Source organism: Notamacropus eugenii, chromosome 1 (genome assembly GCF_028372415.1).
Source record: "Notamacropus eugenii isolate mMacEug1 chromosome 1, mMacEug1.pri_v2, whole genome shotgun sequence".
Classification (NCBI taxonomy): domain Eukaryota; kingdom Metazoa; phylum Chordata; class Mammalia; order Diprotodontia; family Macropodidae; genus Notamacropus; species Notamacropus eugenii.
In genome coordinates this window covers 215,009,149-215,022,160 of record NC_092872.1, presented here as the reverse complement: position 1 = coordinate 215,022,160, position 13,012 = coordinate 215,009,149, and the positions used below count along the sequence as shown (strand labels likewise).

Below are 13,012 nucleotides of genomic sequence, written 5' to 3'. Positions count from 1 at the left end.
TCTCAAAATAATAACTAACATTTATGTAACACTTTCAGGTTTGTAAAGTACTTTTACATATTATCATCTCATTTTATTCTGAGAACAACCCTGTGATAGAGGTGCTATTGTTACCCCCATTTTACAAATGAGGAAGCTGAGCGAGGGGAAGAGAAGCAAGAGAATAAGCATTTAAATAGAATCTATTATATACCAGGCACCACGCTAAGCACTTTTTACAAATATGTCATTTCATCCTCACAACAACTCTGTGATGTAAGCCATATTATTATCCCCACTATATAGTTGAGGAAACTGAAGCAGAGACTTGCCCAGGGTCACCTAACTAAATAACTGTCTGTGGTAGGATCTGAATTCAGGTCTTCCTAACTCCCAAGTCCAGCATTTCCCTTCTTACCTTTACAGTTGTCTTATACCTAACTCTTCTCCATATACTCTACAACCCAGTGACACTGACTTCTTTAAATATCCCAAAAATGTTCATTCCATTTGAAAAATGACATTCCATTTCTTGACTCCAACCATTTTCACTGGCTGTCTCCTATCCCTGGAATACTTTCCCTCCTCACCTCTGCCTCCAGGTTTCTCGAGATTATTTCAAGACTCAGCTAAAGTCCCACCTTCTCCAAGACAAGACACCTTTCCCAGTCCTCCTTATTCTTAGCTCTGTCCTTATGAAATATCCCCCAATTTATCCTCTTGTTATAGCCAACTTATCCTGTGCATATCTTGTTTGTACAAAGTTGCTCTTATGTTGTCTTCCCCATTAGATTGTGAGCTTGTAGAGCAGAGACTCTTTTGCCTTTCTTTGTATCTGAAGCACTTAGCACAGTGCCTAGCAAACAGAAGGAACTAATAAATGCTAGCTGACTGACAGTATGCACTGTGCCTCCTAGTTGACTCTAGGTAAAAAGAGGGCATGAGGAATAGTCAAGAGTTTTAGATATTATTTAGAAATCAGCTAAAACTGGAAAAAGGCAGGTAAGCCTAGAAAGACCTCTAAATATCTCTGGATACATGCAAAATATCCAGAAATTCTGAGGCCATCAAACAGCACACACTTGTTTTTCTCTACCTTTTTTCAAGAAGAAAAACTAAACATATGCAATGTTTGTTTTTAGCACCTTTACAGATCACTGTAAAGACTTGCTATTAGTTAGACTCACTATTCGTTTGCAACAAAGAGTAGCAAAGAGCATGGTATGCATCATTTGGCTTATTCGTAGTATCAGGTTAGTAAATTTAAAAGTAGAGTAATTATTCACACAAAAAATGACTAACTGAGTTTACTTTTTTTGAGTTATAAATGAGTTACAAGCTTCTGAACTTCAAGGAATCTCTTAGTTTTTATCAGTTTATAAGATGGCAAAAACCTGAGAAAAGGGAAAAAAAATCAGCATTATAATAAAACAAAGAAAGTTATATTCTCTGGACTTTGTATCCTCCACAACGTCAAGGATATACTGAAAGCAGTCATTTTTAGAAAAGAAATTATCAAATTCCCAAACTTGATGAATTACGGACCATCAGGTCACAAAGGCTAGGAAGAATCAAGTTCCAACTTCTTCCAAATCCAAAAGTTCTCTCTATCCTGAGCCTTTTGAACAAGCCAGAGAATAAACCACTTGTTTCTAATGTCTACAGAAACAAAGGGATGAGTGCATTCTGCTGCCATCTCTCTCAGACCTAGGTAAGAGTTGGTCTAGCTAAGAGAGCTGGTCTACCAATATCTAACTCAGAAATTCACAAGAAAAAATCCACAAGCAAACAAGGTCCTGAATCCTTTTGCCTCTTATAAAAAACAACATTTTCTGTAAGTAAAAAAATGTACATTCATTTTTGTATCTGATAGTTGTGCTCTACTCTTTGATGAACTCAAGAACTGTAATGGTCTCATACTATTAATTGTTAACTACGAGAATTTATCTACTTGTGTGATTCTCAGAGATCATTTTAGAGAATAAAGTCTAAGTAGTAAAACATTTTATGATTCTAAACACACAACATATATTTTTTTTCCAGAAAAGAACACAAAAACAGTGTTTTAGAAATCCGTTCTTGTACATTTCTTCTGTTTGTAGATGAGTATGGTGGTGGGGGAAGCATCGTGGTGGAGAGACATAAAAGACAAGGACCTTCTCCTACTATGTGCAGGGCACTGTGCTAGAATTTTATAATCTCCAGCACTCGTGATAGAAAAGAAATAAGTACCACCTAATAAAAAACAGAAATTACTGAGTAGAAACAAAATTCAATCACTGCAGCACAGGGAAGATTGCTAGATTTGGCCTTACTTATACATTCATTAGTAAAGAAGAGAGAGTGCAAACAAGGCATTTAAATAAATTTTCTGATAAATTTATATTAGAAGGAATGGCTAGGAAGAGTGTGAAACAAAAATAATAAAAAGATGAGAAACATTGATAAGAAACAACAAAATCAGATAGTATATGCGAGACATCTGGACAATAGCATAGATTGATAACATATCAAAGGTATACTTAGCCTTTTGCTACTCTATCTAAGAATCACTGCTGAGATTGGAGAGCACAGTGGGGAAAAATATTTTGCAGTAGCTCATTAAGAAGTTAGATCAAAAAAGGTAATGAAGCTTGAGGTCATTTTGTACTACTCATCAATACCTCCCAGAAAACTATCAATAACAATAAGAATAAAAATCCACCACTGGATTAAACAGACCTAGATAACTATTAACCCTGTAGGGTCAATCTTGAACTGTTATCAGTTGATTAATTTAAACACTTAAGCAACATCATAGAATTCCCTTTATCTTTTACAGAGCACATTTACTCAATGCCAGTCATGGATAATTCCTTCAGATAATTTCTTCCTTCCTTCCTTCCCTCCTATTTAAGTGCAAAGCATCGATGAATAAAATGCTATAACCAAACAGACTTGGCCAAATACCAACTTATGCTCACTTGGTCCTAGCTTCTTAAAGATAATCTTATCTTAATTCAAGTTCCCTGATTTATTCCCCACAACAATTACTTCAAACCATTTTCTGCTTAAGATGTCACTTACTACCTATCACCCTCACACAATCAATGATATAAGTCTGGCTCCTTTCCACCTCAAAACCTTTCTCTACTTCAAAGTGCAGTATAGAACAATGGACTTCCAATCAGTTTAGATCAAGGTTCAAATCCCAGATTTACTATGTAACTATCAACAGGTCACTTAAACCCTTCTGAGCCTCAATTTCCATCACCTGAAAAACTGACATAATATTTATAGTACTATGAGAATCAAATGAAATAACGTGTACAAAGGATCATACAAACTTTAAAGCATTAAATATCATTCTTATCAAAAATATTTTTTTGGTCAAGACTTGTGTTGGAAACTCCTTGAATGGAAACTCTCTCTACTATTACAAATTAGCAACTCTATTTGTAACTTAGAATCTTAAGAATTGCTGGGAACCCTGAGAGGCTGACAACATGGTCATGGTACCTAGGTCTTCCTACCTCAAAGATTCCATCCATTATATCACACTGTCTCTCATTAATGTTGTTGCTGTTACCTCTGCATCTAACCTGGCACATAGAAGGTACTTTAACAATGCTTGCCTAATATGCTGACATTTCCTGCAGTCTCAGATGTGATCTCCAAACTCTTTTCTCAGTCTAGTATTCTGACTGTAAGAAATTTGTTGTTCAGTTGTGTCCAACTCTTTGTGACTCCAGTGGGGTCTTCTTGGCAAAGATACTGGAGTGGTTTTTCATTGACCTGCCCAAGGTCACACAGAGAGTAAATGTCTGAGGCCACATTTGAATTCAGAAGATGAGTCTTTCTGACTCCAGGCCTGGTACTGTGCCAACATATATGTCCTCTGTAAGAAATGTCTCTCTTCTAAAGCTAATCCTGTGCTCTGTATTTCATCCCATCTCATTTTCTAACATCTTTTCTCTTCCTTATTCTAAAACCTCACTGCCCTTTAAATAGGCTAAACTATCTTATGGGGAAATCTATACTTGGTCTTGCAATTCCTTTTTCACCACCATCCTATCACTTGCCTATTCCAAGCTAAATGTGAAACAAGTGATCTTTCATCACTCCCTTCTTTCCTTTGATATCTAGTTTATATCTTTGCTTCTCCAACTAGAAGACATCCAATTATCTCCTCAGCTCTCATCCTCAAACGCAGGAATGACCATAAAGCATGGCACTGTTGGCACTACTGCAGATAAAAGGGTAAGGCACTATCCTCAAGATGCTCAGAATCCTCCTATGATTTCCATGACAGTACAGTCTTCAAGTTTTCTTTCTTTGTCTGTGATTAATCTCACTCTTCTTTTCAATTATCATTTCTTCCTCCCATTTCTTTACTGTGAAAATTCTTCAGTGCTCAGTCATTAGTCCCATGATGCCCATTCTCAAAAAGAATGGGTCTATGTTCATAGCTCCAGCTACTCTTTCTATCCTGAAGATTCCCAAAGCTACATTTCCAGGCTGGATCTTTCCAAGGAATTCCCATCACACCTCTAAGTGGATAGAACACTGGACTTCCAATAAGTTTAGATTAAGGTTCAAAGCTTGCCATGGGACAACTTCACTTGTAAAAGATGTGATCATAAAGTAAGCTGATTATGTTGGTCCAGATTTGGGGAAACAGGAAAACTAATACACTACTAGTGGAATTGTGAACTGATCGAAACATTTTGGAAAACAATTTGTTCCTATGCTGAAAATGTCCGTAATACATGACTCAGAGATCCCATTGCTAGGCAAATACCCCAAGAAGGTCAAAACAAAAAGCTCCCATAAATATAATAATATATTCATGATAGCACTTTTTGAACCTCAAAGTATTAGAATTAATAGCTTAATAGGAAAACTATTAAACTGGTGGTACATTAATGTAATGAAATATTACTGTGTCGTAAGAATGAGCATGAAGAATTCAGAGAATCTTCAGAATACTTATAAGAGTTGTTGCAGAGTAAAATAACAAAACCAGAAATAAATGCAATGATTTCATCAACATGAGTGGAAAGAATATAAATGGAAACTGAATTCAGCATAATTATAATGAACAACGCTGGCACCGAAGAAGAGTTGTGAAAGTATATTTCTTGTCTTTTACTGTTGAGGTGGGAGGCTGGGTATAGAACAGTGTCTGGCACATAGTAAGAGCGTAATAAATGGTTGCTGACTGATTAAAAATTGTTAGACTCAATGGTTGATTTTGTTAATTTTTAAAATCTTAGTTACAAGACAATGTTCTCTGTGTAGTTGAAGTGGGAAGATTGTATTTAGAAATAAATGTGATGTAAACACAAAAGGTACCGATAAAAAATAAATGAAAAAAGCATGACTGATTTTCTTAAAATGAACTAGAATACATATATCCAAGTGCTGTCCCCTTCCTTCAAAGATGTCACCTTGAGAGGCTATATTCTTCTAACAAAGCTGCCATTACTCTTTACATTTTTTAAACTCTTCTGAATATGCTTTCAGAATCTACTAGCATATTCTTCTGAGTAATTTCAATAATAACTAATCTTTTTCTTTTTGGGGGCCAATTTAACTTTTGGAAATAGTCAAATCTATTCGTCAATAAGTACAGACAACAAGCCTTTATTAAGTATCCACCACATGCCAGTTACTCTGCTGGTTACTTAAAAAAACCAAAAAGAACAAATGCAGCCCTTGCCCTCATGGAGCTCACAAATCAGTGGAGAATATAACATACAAAAAATTGTGTATAAACAAGATATATACAGTGTAAGCTGAGACAATCTCAGATGGAAGGCATTAGCAGTGAGGAAGAAAAGCCTCATGCAGAAGGTGGGATTTTAGCTGAGATCTGAAGAAAGCCAAGGAATCCAGGAAGCAAAGATGAAGAGGAAGAACAATTCAAGTACAGACAATAAGCACAGGAAATGCAGAGAATTGAGGAATGGAGCATCTTATGCAAGAAACAGCAAGGAGGTCAGTATCATCAGATTATAGAGTATATGGAGAGGAGTAAAATGTAAGAAGACTTTAAAGAAGAGAAGGGGCTAGAGGATTTTATGTTTGATCTTGGAGGCAAAAGAGAGCCTCTGGAGTTTACTGACTAGGAAGGGGACAAGGTCAGACCTGCACTTCAAGACCATTTAGATAGCTTAAGGGGAGGCAGTATGAGGAGAGGCTTCCCAAGGGTGGTGGCAACATCAGAGAAGAAGTTACAAAGGTAGAACTGAAAGGCCTCAACAATAAACTGAACATGGGAGTAAAAGAGTAGGGAGTCAAAAATGACACCTAGGTTGAGAAGGTGGGTAACTAGAAGGAGGATAAACCTCAACAACTATCAGAAAGTTGAGCAGAGGAGAAGATTTGAAGGGGAAAGATAATGAGTTTGGTTTTGGACAATCTGAGTTTGAGATGTCTATGGGACATCCAGTTTAAGATGTACAATAAGCAGTTGAAGATGAAAGACTAGAGGACAGAGAGAGAGGTTAGGGTTGTATAAAAAGAACTGAGAATCATCTGTATAGAGATAATTAATTAATCCAGTCAATGGGAGCTGATGAGATCACCAAACAAAATAGCAGAGGAAGAAGATAGCTCAAGACAGAACCAGAGAGGGACACAGACAGTGGGGCCAGACTTGGATGAAGATTCAACAAAGGAGATTTAGAAGGGATCAAATAGTTAGGAGAACCAAAAGTGCAAAATGTTCAGAAAACCTAGAGAATAAAGTATGGAAGGAGATGATTGACAGTTTCAAAGGCTATAGAGATGTCAAGATTTGGCAACTGAGAAATCATTTGTAATTTCAGAGAAAGATCTTTCATTGAATGATGAGGTCAAAAGTCAGCCATAGTAGAGTTAAGAGTGAGAGAAAAGGAAGTAGAGACACCAGTAGTAAAGAGCTTTCTCAAGGAATTTATCCACAAAGAAGAAGAGACAAGGTGAAAAAGCTAGTGGGGATGGCTGGCTGAAGTAAGAGGCTTTTTTTAAAGGATGGTGGAGACATGGGCACATTTGTAGGTAGCAGGGAAGCATCCGGCAGACAGGTCGAAAGCAATGATTAGTGAAAAACTGGGGACAATGGAGGGGCCCAACGGCACTCTGCTGAAAAAGATGGGATAGAATGGAATCACCTGTGGGTGTAGAGGGATTTGCTTTGGCAAGAAGGACCATCTCTTCAAGTGAAATGGGGGTGAAGAAGACGTTCAGAGGAAGGCCTCTGAATGATGTAAAATGAGGAGGGGAGGAGATAAAGTTGCACATGGCAAATGACCTCAATTTTTTTCATAAAATATGTGGCAAGGCTCTTAGCTGAGAAGGTTGAAGGAAGGAGGCATGGGAGTTTTGAGGGAAGATGAACAAGTTTGGAAAAACTGCTGTGGTGAGCAGAATAATGCAGAGATTAGAAAGGTATAAAAGGAATGTCTCAGCCCAGTGAGGACCCAGGTTAAGATTAAGGAACATAAATTTATAGAGGACCCAGTGAGCGCAGTTTCATGACTGTCTCCAGTTTCCTTCATAGCACATGAACAGGAGTGAAGGTAGTGAGTATCAAAGCAAGATTGGAGATAGTATAGAGCAGTATAAGGGATTTAAGAATATAGTGTAGTGATGAACTAATTTGCAGAGAGGTCAAGGTGAGGAAGGAGGAGGGCATAGAGAGTGCAGGGTCAAAACCTGGAAAAGAACTGACAGATTGGTGGTCACAATGAGAATGAAGAATAGCGTTAAGTGTTGTAAGCCAGAGCGAAGAATTTCAGAGTTTACGAACACAGAAATAGATGCAACTGAGGCGAGATGGAAAAGGAGGTGAGTGGAAGTAACCTGAACTGGGTAGTTAGGGAATATCAATATGTATAATGAAGTCCCCTAGTAGAAGGGCAGAAGTTAGGAAGGAGACAAAGACTATGAGTTAGGCACTTGACTCATGAAAGAAGGAAAACTGTCCAGGAGGTCAAAAGATAACAGCCAAAAGAATCCTAAGTGGATGACAAATATTAATTGAATGAACTCCAAAGGAGTTCTCTGAGTGATGGTGGGAGAGTAAAAGTCTGAAAGTAGCAGTTGGGGGCAAGGAGTATCCCCCTTCCCACCACACAACCTGTGAGTCAGGCATATGAGTCAATGTGCAGTCAAGGCTAGGAAGAGTGGCCAGAGAAACTAAAATAGGAGGGAGCCAGATCTCAATGAAGAGGTAGTGAGAAAGGAAGAGTTTTGGGATGAAAGCAAGCTTGTTCCTTACAGAGCAGGCATTCCAGAGGGCACAGTGGGAAGGAGTGGACAGATCTGGAATAGGACTGAGAAAGATGGGATTAAGGGAACATAATGGCACCCTAGACAGTAATAGGGAAGTTTGGAAGAGGGGTTGATTTGGGAAGAAAGAAGAACTCTCCTTTGGACAGATGGAGTCTTGAGAGTCCTGTAGGAATTTTGCTTTGAAGGCAAATTCCAAAAGAGACTTTCCAAAAAAAGGCTTTGAGCTATAATGTTACAATGTTGTCACAAATATGGGATCTACAAAGGCAATGATGTTAAAAGTAGCAAACCACATTTAGATGGACCAGACAAACTTCAAATGTTTGTTTTTTAAAAATCTAACGCATTACTTTGTAGTCACATCACATACATCTCAACATCTGAAAATGCGTCTCAAAAACTAAACTGATCATCTTTCTCCCCCTTCCCAACTTTCCCATTACTGTCAATGGCACTACTATGCACCTGTCATTTCAGGGTATCTAAAAAATTACCTACGTACTCCCTCATTCCCAGAGTCAATTAGTCACCTAGTCCTGTTGATCATCCTTTTGCAATGGATCTCAAATTTCTTATTTCCACAGCCCTCAGCCAGGTCTGAGGCACAACGTACGGAAAACAGATTTACTGTTAAACATGAGGGGGGTGGGGGGGAAGTGAAAGAAGATAAAAGGAACAGGGCATGGCCAACAATCACCACCCAGAAGTTAAGATGGCTGTGACTGGAGGGCAAGACTGCAAAGCAAACTGCATCTCTGTGCTCCTCTCTGTTGTATCTGGTTTTCTGCTCTAAACTTGTGATCTTCTCTGCTCTAGTCTACTTATCCTCACAGAAATTCCTACTTTAACTTGTATCATGCCTACTGCCCACCCTATCCCCTTGACTTTTACACCCTACCTTTCAAAGAAGTCAGATACAACAGGACACTCATCATCCCATTACTGGATTACTAGGACAATCAATCTCTTGTTAGATTAGTCCATCCTGGACATTGCTGCCAGAGTAATCTTTCTCAAACACTACTTTATCATGGGTGTCCCCCTAGAACATACAATGGTTCCTTATCAAGGATAGAATCAAATCTGAACTCAACCTAGCATTCAAGGTCCTCTGCTAACTGTCCCTCTCTTATTCAGCACTTCACATCGTTATCATAGAAATTATTTCTGAGGTCTACCTTTTGGATAGGGTTTCCATCATATCCAAAGCATTTTAACACATTAATTTATCATGGTCACACTTCCTTATCTGTTAAATGAAAGGGCTGGACTAAATTATCTCTAAGATCCTTTCCAGTTCTCAATCTAAGATCTTCATCATCATTACACATACTTTATTCATCTGGAACTCTAGGCCCCCACTCATGCTATTTTCCCACCTGTAATGCCCTTCTGCCTTTTTTCCAGTTGATTCATGAAGATTAATTCCCTCAAAAATTAGTTCAAGACCTACCTCCTCCAAATAATCTTCCTTAATATCACACTGATCATTGCTTTACTTTATAACACATATATAGCACTATGGTATCTCTATGTCTGTGTATTTGTGTGTGTCTACAGATACACAGATAGACACATACACATACACATACCAAATAAGTAGTCATATTGCATTATCTCTAGCTTGCTTACATTCTCTGCTTTTTTTTAATGACAGTCTGATCTCACATCCTCTCTCCCTGTCTCCCCATAACTACAGATCACTTTAAGGAAAGGGCTATTTTCTACGTCTTCTGTAACCCTCATCGTTTGTAGTACAGTGTTCTGCAAGTTGTGTGCCCTTTATAAATGCCTGAAGAATGAATTAAGAGAGCTGGAAGGAACCCTGAAATCATCCAGGAACCTGGCCCAATTAAATTCCATAAGTTACTAGACACTTTCTGGTCATTCACAATACTACTGTTAAATAAAAGATAACTGAGGCAAAGAATAAGGTTATGAGGACTGGGGTTAACCAAATGAAGATGAACCACTTAAGAACTCTACAGCAGTAATGAAAATTTGAGAATCACTATCCTGACCTATTTAAGAAATATAAACATGCCACATTCTTCTTAGTATTTACAGGATAACAACCCAAATTCAGGTTTCAGGTCAAGGATGTGGTAAAGATCTAATTAAAATCAAAGTGTCCTAGCCTGTACAAATATGGAAAAATACATACAACCCAGAACAAGTTTCAGCATATCAGGAAAATGGGGCACTGCAGGTTGGAAAGGAGAGGAGAGGTTACCAAAATCTACTCCAATTCTTTAAGCTCAGGCTGCTTCCAGTTCCCTGACTACAGCTTGGGCTTCCTGAACATACTGCTATATTTAAGTCCACCTTAATGGCAGGTGAAATTTCATCAACATTTATTAAGTCTCTACTGTGGTAGTAAGTGACCACAGTTAACACAGTGTTTGATAAACCCCAAAATCCAAGTTTTGGGAGCAAGAATTCCCCTGATCTATCCACCACACCACCTAGCTGATAGAATATTATTATGCTGTAAGAAATTATGGATAGGACAATTTCAGAGAAACTTGGAAAGTCTTCTATTAACTGAAGCAAAGAGAAGTGAGTAGAATCAGGAGAATGATTTATATGATAATAACAATATTGTAAAGGCGAATAACTTTGAAAAACTTAAGAACTGATTAATATAATAGCCAATCACAAATCCAAATGTGTGATGAAATATGCCATCCATCTCCAGATAGAAAAGTGATGGACTCAGAATGTAGATGAAGACATACTTTTTTTAACTTAAGTGGGAATTTCTCTTGCCTAATTATACTTTTGCAATGGATTTTGTTTTTCTTGATTTCTTAGTGGGAGGGGGAATGTAATGTTAATTATGTTAAAAAGAGCTACAGATCTCCCCCACCCATTAATGGGCCTGCCCATTAAAGGAAGCTTGATTAGGGGAGATTTGTTTTGTGGGAAGGCTAGCACTTTTTGTTAATTTCTAAAGAGGCATTGGCTCTCAAGGGTTGTGATGCCCTCTAGCTCTGAAAAGTGCATATATACTGTGAGGTGAGGTTTTGTTTTAGGGTTTACTCATTCTAAGTGTTTGTTTGGCTAGATGAAACTGGGTAACCCCTAAGGACCCCTCTCCCTCCCGTCCCTTTGAAAACCCAGATGTTGGTGCTTCTCTCTCTAGTAATTATGTATGTATGTGATGGTCAGACAACTGAATCTGTCTGTTGATCTGTGATATATGTACTGCTTATGGTCAGACAGTTGGAAGCCCTGTCTGTTGGTCTTCATTTCTCTGCTTGTATTTTCTCTGCTGAGGAATGTAACTAAAGAAGATTGTTGACCCCCCAAAAGTTATTTTACTTTTAGACAAGCAGATCTAAAACCCTATACAGCAGGCCTGCCTGTGTATGCTGGGGTCCTTGCTGTTACAGGTGGTAGGAGTAGGGAAGAAGAGAATTCAGATCTGAAAATAAAAGAAAATTGATTTTGTTTTTTACAAGTTATGGTCAGAAAATGGAATTTCAAAATTCTAAATCCTCCAAGTCATGAAATTTCAAGAAATATTAAAGTCTAAAGTATGACTCGGTCTCTCTGTATATAGATTGGATAAGGAAGTCTTTGGAACTGGGGAGGCTAAGGCTAGGTCATCAAGATGATGAGAGGGGATAGAATGATAAGGAAGACTGGGATCCAAGTAACTAAAGTGACTGAAAAAGTTGGGACAATTACCCAGAGGACTGTAGATGATAGCAGTAAATAAAGACTGTGGTAACAAGTGTACTGTATGAACTTTCAAAGAGGAAAAATCATTTTAAGATGATGGTAGAGGAATGGTCTAGAAGTAGTAGTGGGGATCAAGAAGTATGCTGACCTTTCCTCCTGGCCCTTCCTACCAAAGAAGTGGAAGGTCAGGTCAAGAGTGGAGAGAGAATTTGAAAGAAATGTAGTTTCCTAAAAGGAATCTTTCCTTTCAAAGTATGTGGATGAAAGGGATGAAGATTATTAACAATCTCTCTATTCCTAAATCTGATTAACTCTTCTCAGTCCTCATCCTCAAGACTTTTCTGTAACCATTTACATTGTCTGACTACCTCTACTTCATATATACTCTCTCTTCCTTCTCTCCTGGTTGTTCTCCTACCTAGCAACTATTTCTTCCCATACTCTTTTTCTAGATCATAATCCATGTACCATAGGTACTCTTCAAATTCTGTCCTAGGCCTCTTCTTTCTTTCTTCACCTATTTTCAGTGATCTCATCAGCTTCCATTTGTTCAATGATCTATGCAAATGATTCCCAAATCTATATATCCAGACCTAATATCTCTCTCTAGTTTCATTTCAACTTCATGCATAACCAACTAGACATCTCCAAATAGTGTCCTATAGGTGTCTCAAACATATCCAAAACAAAACTCACTGACTCACCTTAAACATTTCCCTCCTCTAAAATTCTCTTTTGTTTGAGAACAGCTCCATTTTTCCAGTCATCCATATTGTAACCTGATAGTCACCCTCAACTCTTCTCTCATCCCTCACCTTCCGTATCCTCTCAGATGCCAAGTTTGATCAATTCTATCTCCATAATACCTCTTATCTATAACCCTTCTGTCCATTTCCATGGTCACCACCCTAGTTCAGGCTCTCCATGACTTCTTACCTGGACTTCCTAATTGGTATCCCAGCTTTCAGTCTCTCCCTTTTACAATTTATCTTCCATATGGCTACCAAAATAATCTTCCTATAGCACAGGACCATGTTCTGACCATGTCACTCTCCTACACAATTCAGAATCTGCAACAACTCCCTAT

The 13,012-nt window shown here is 38.1% G+C and overlaps 1 protein-coding gene across 8 annotated transcripts in view; it reads right to left on the bottom strand.

Moving 5' to 3' along the window:
- R3HCC1L (R3H domain and coiled-coil containing 1 like) overlaps window positions 1–13,012 on the bottom strand; it is a 102,854-nt gene that overhangs the window by 77,671 nt on the left and 12,171 nt on the right. The gene's annotated exons all lie outside the window — the stretch shown is intronic.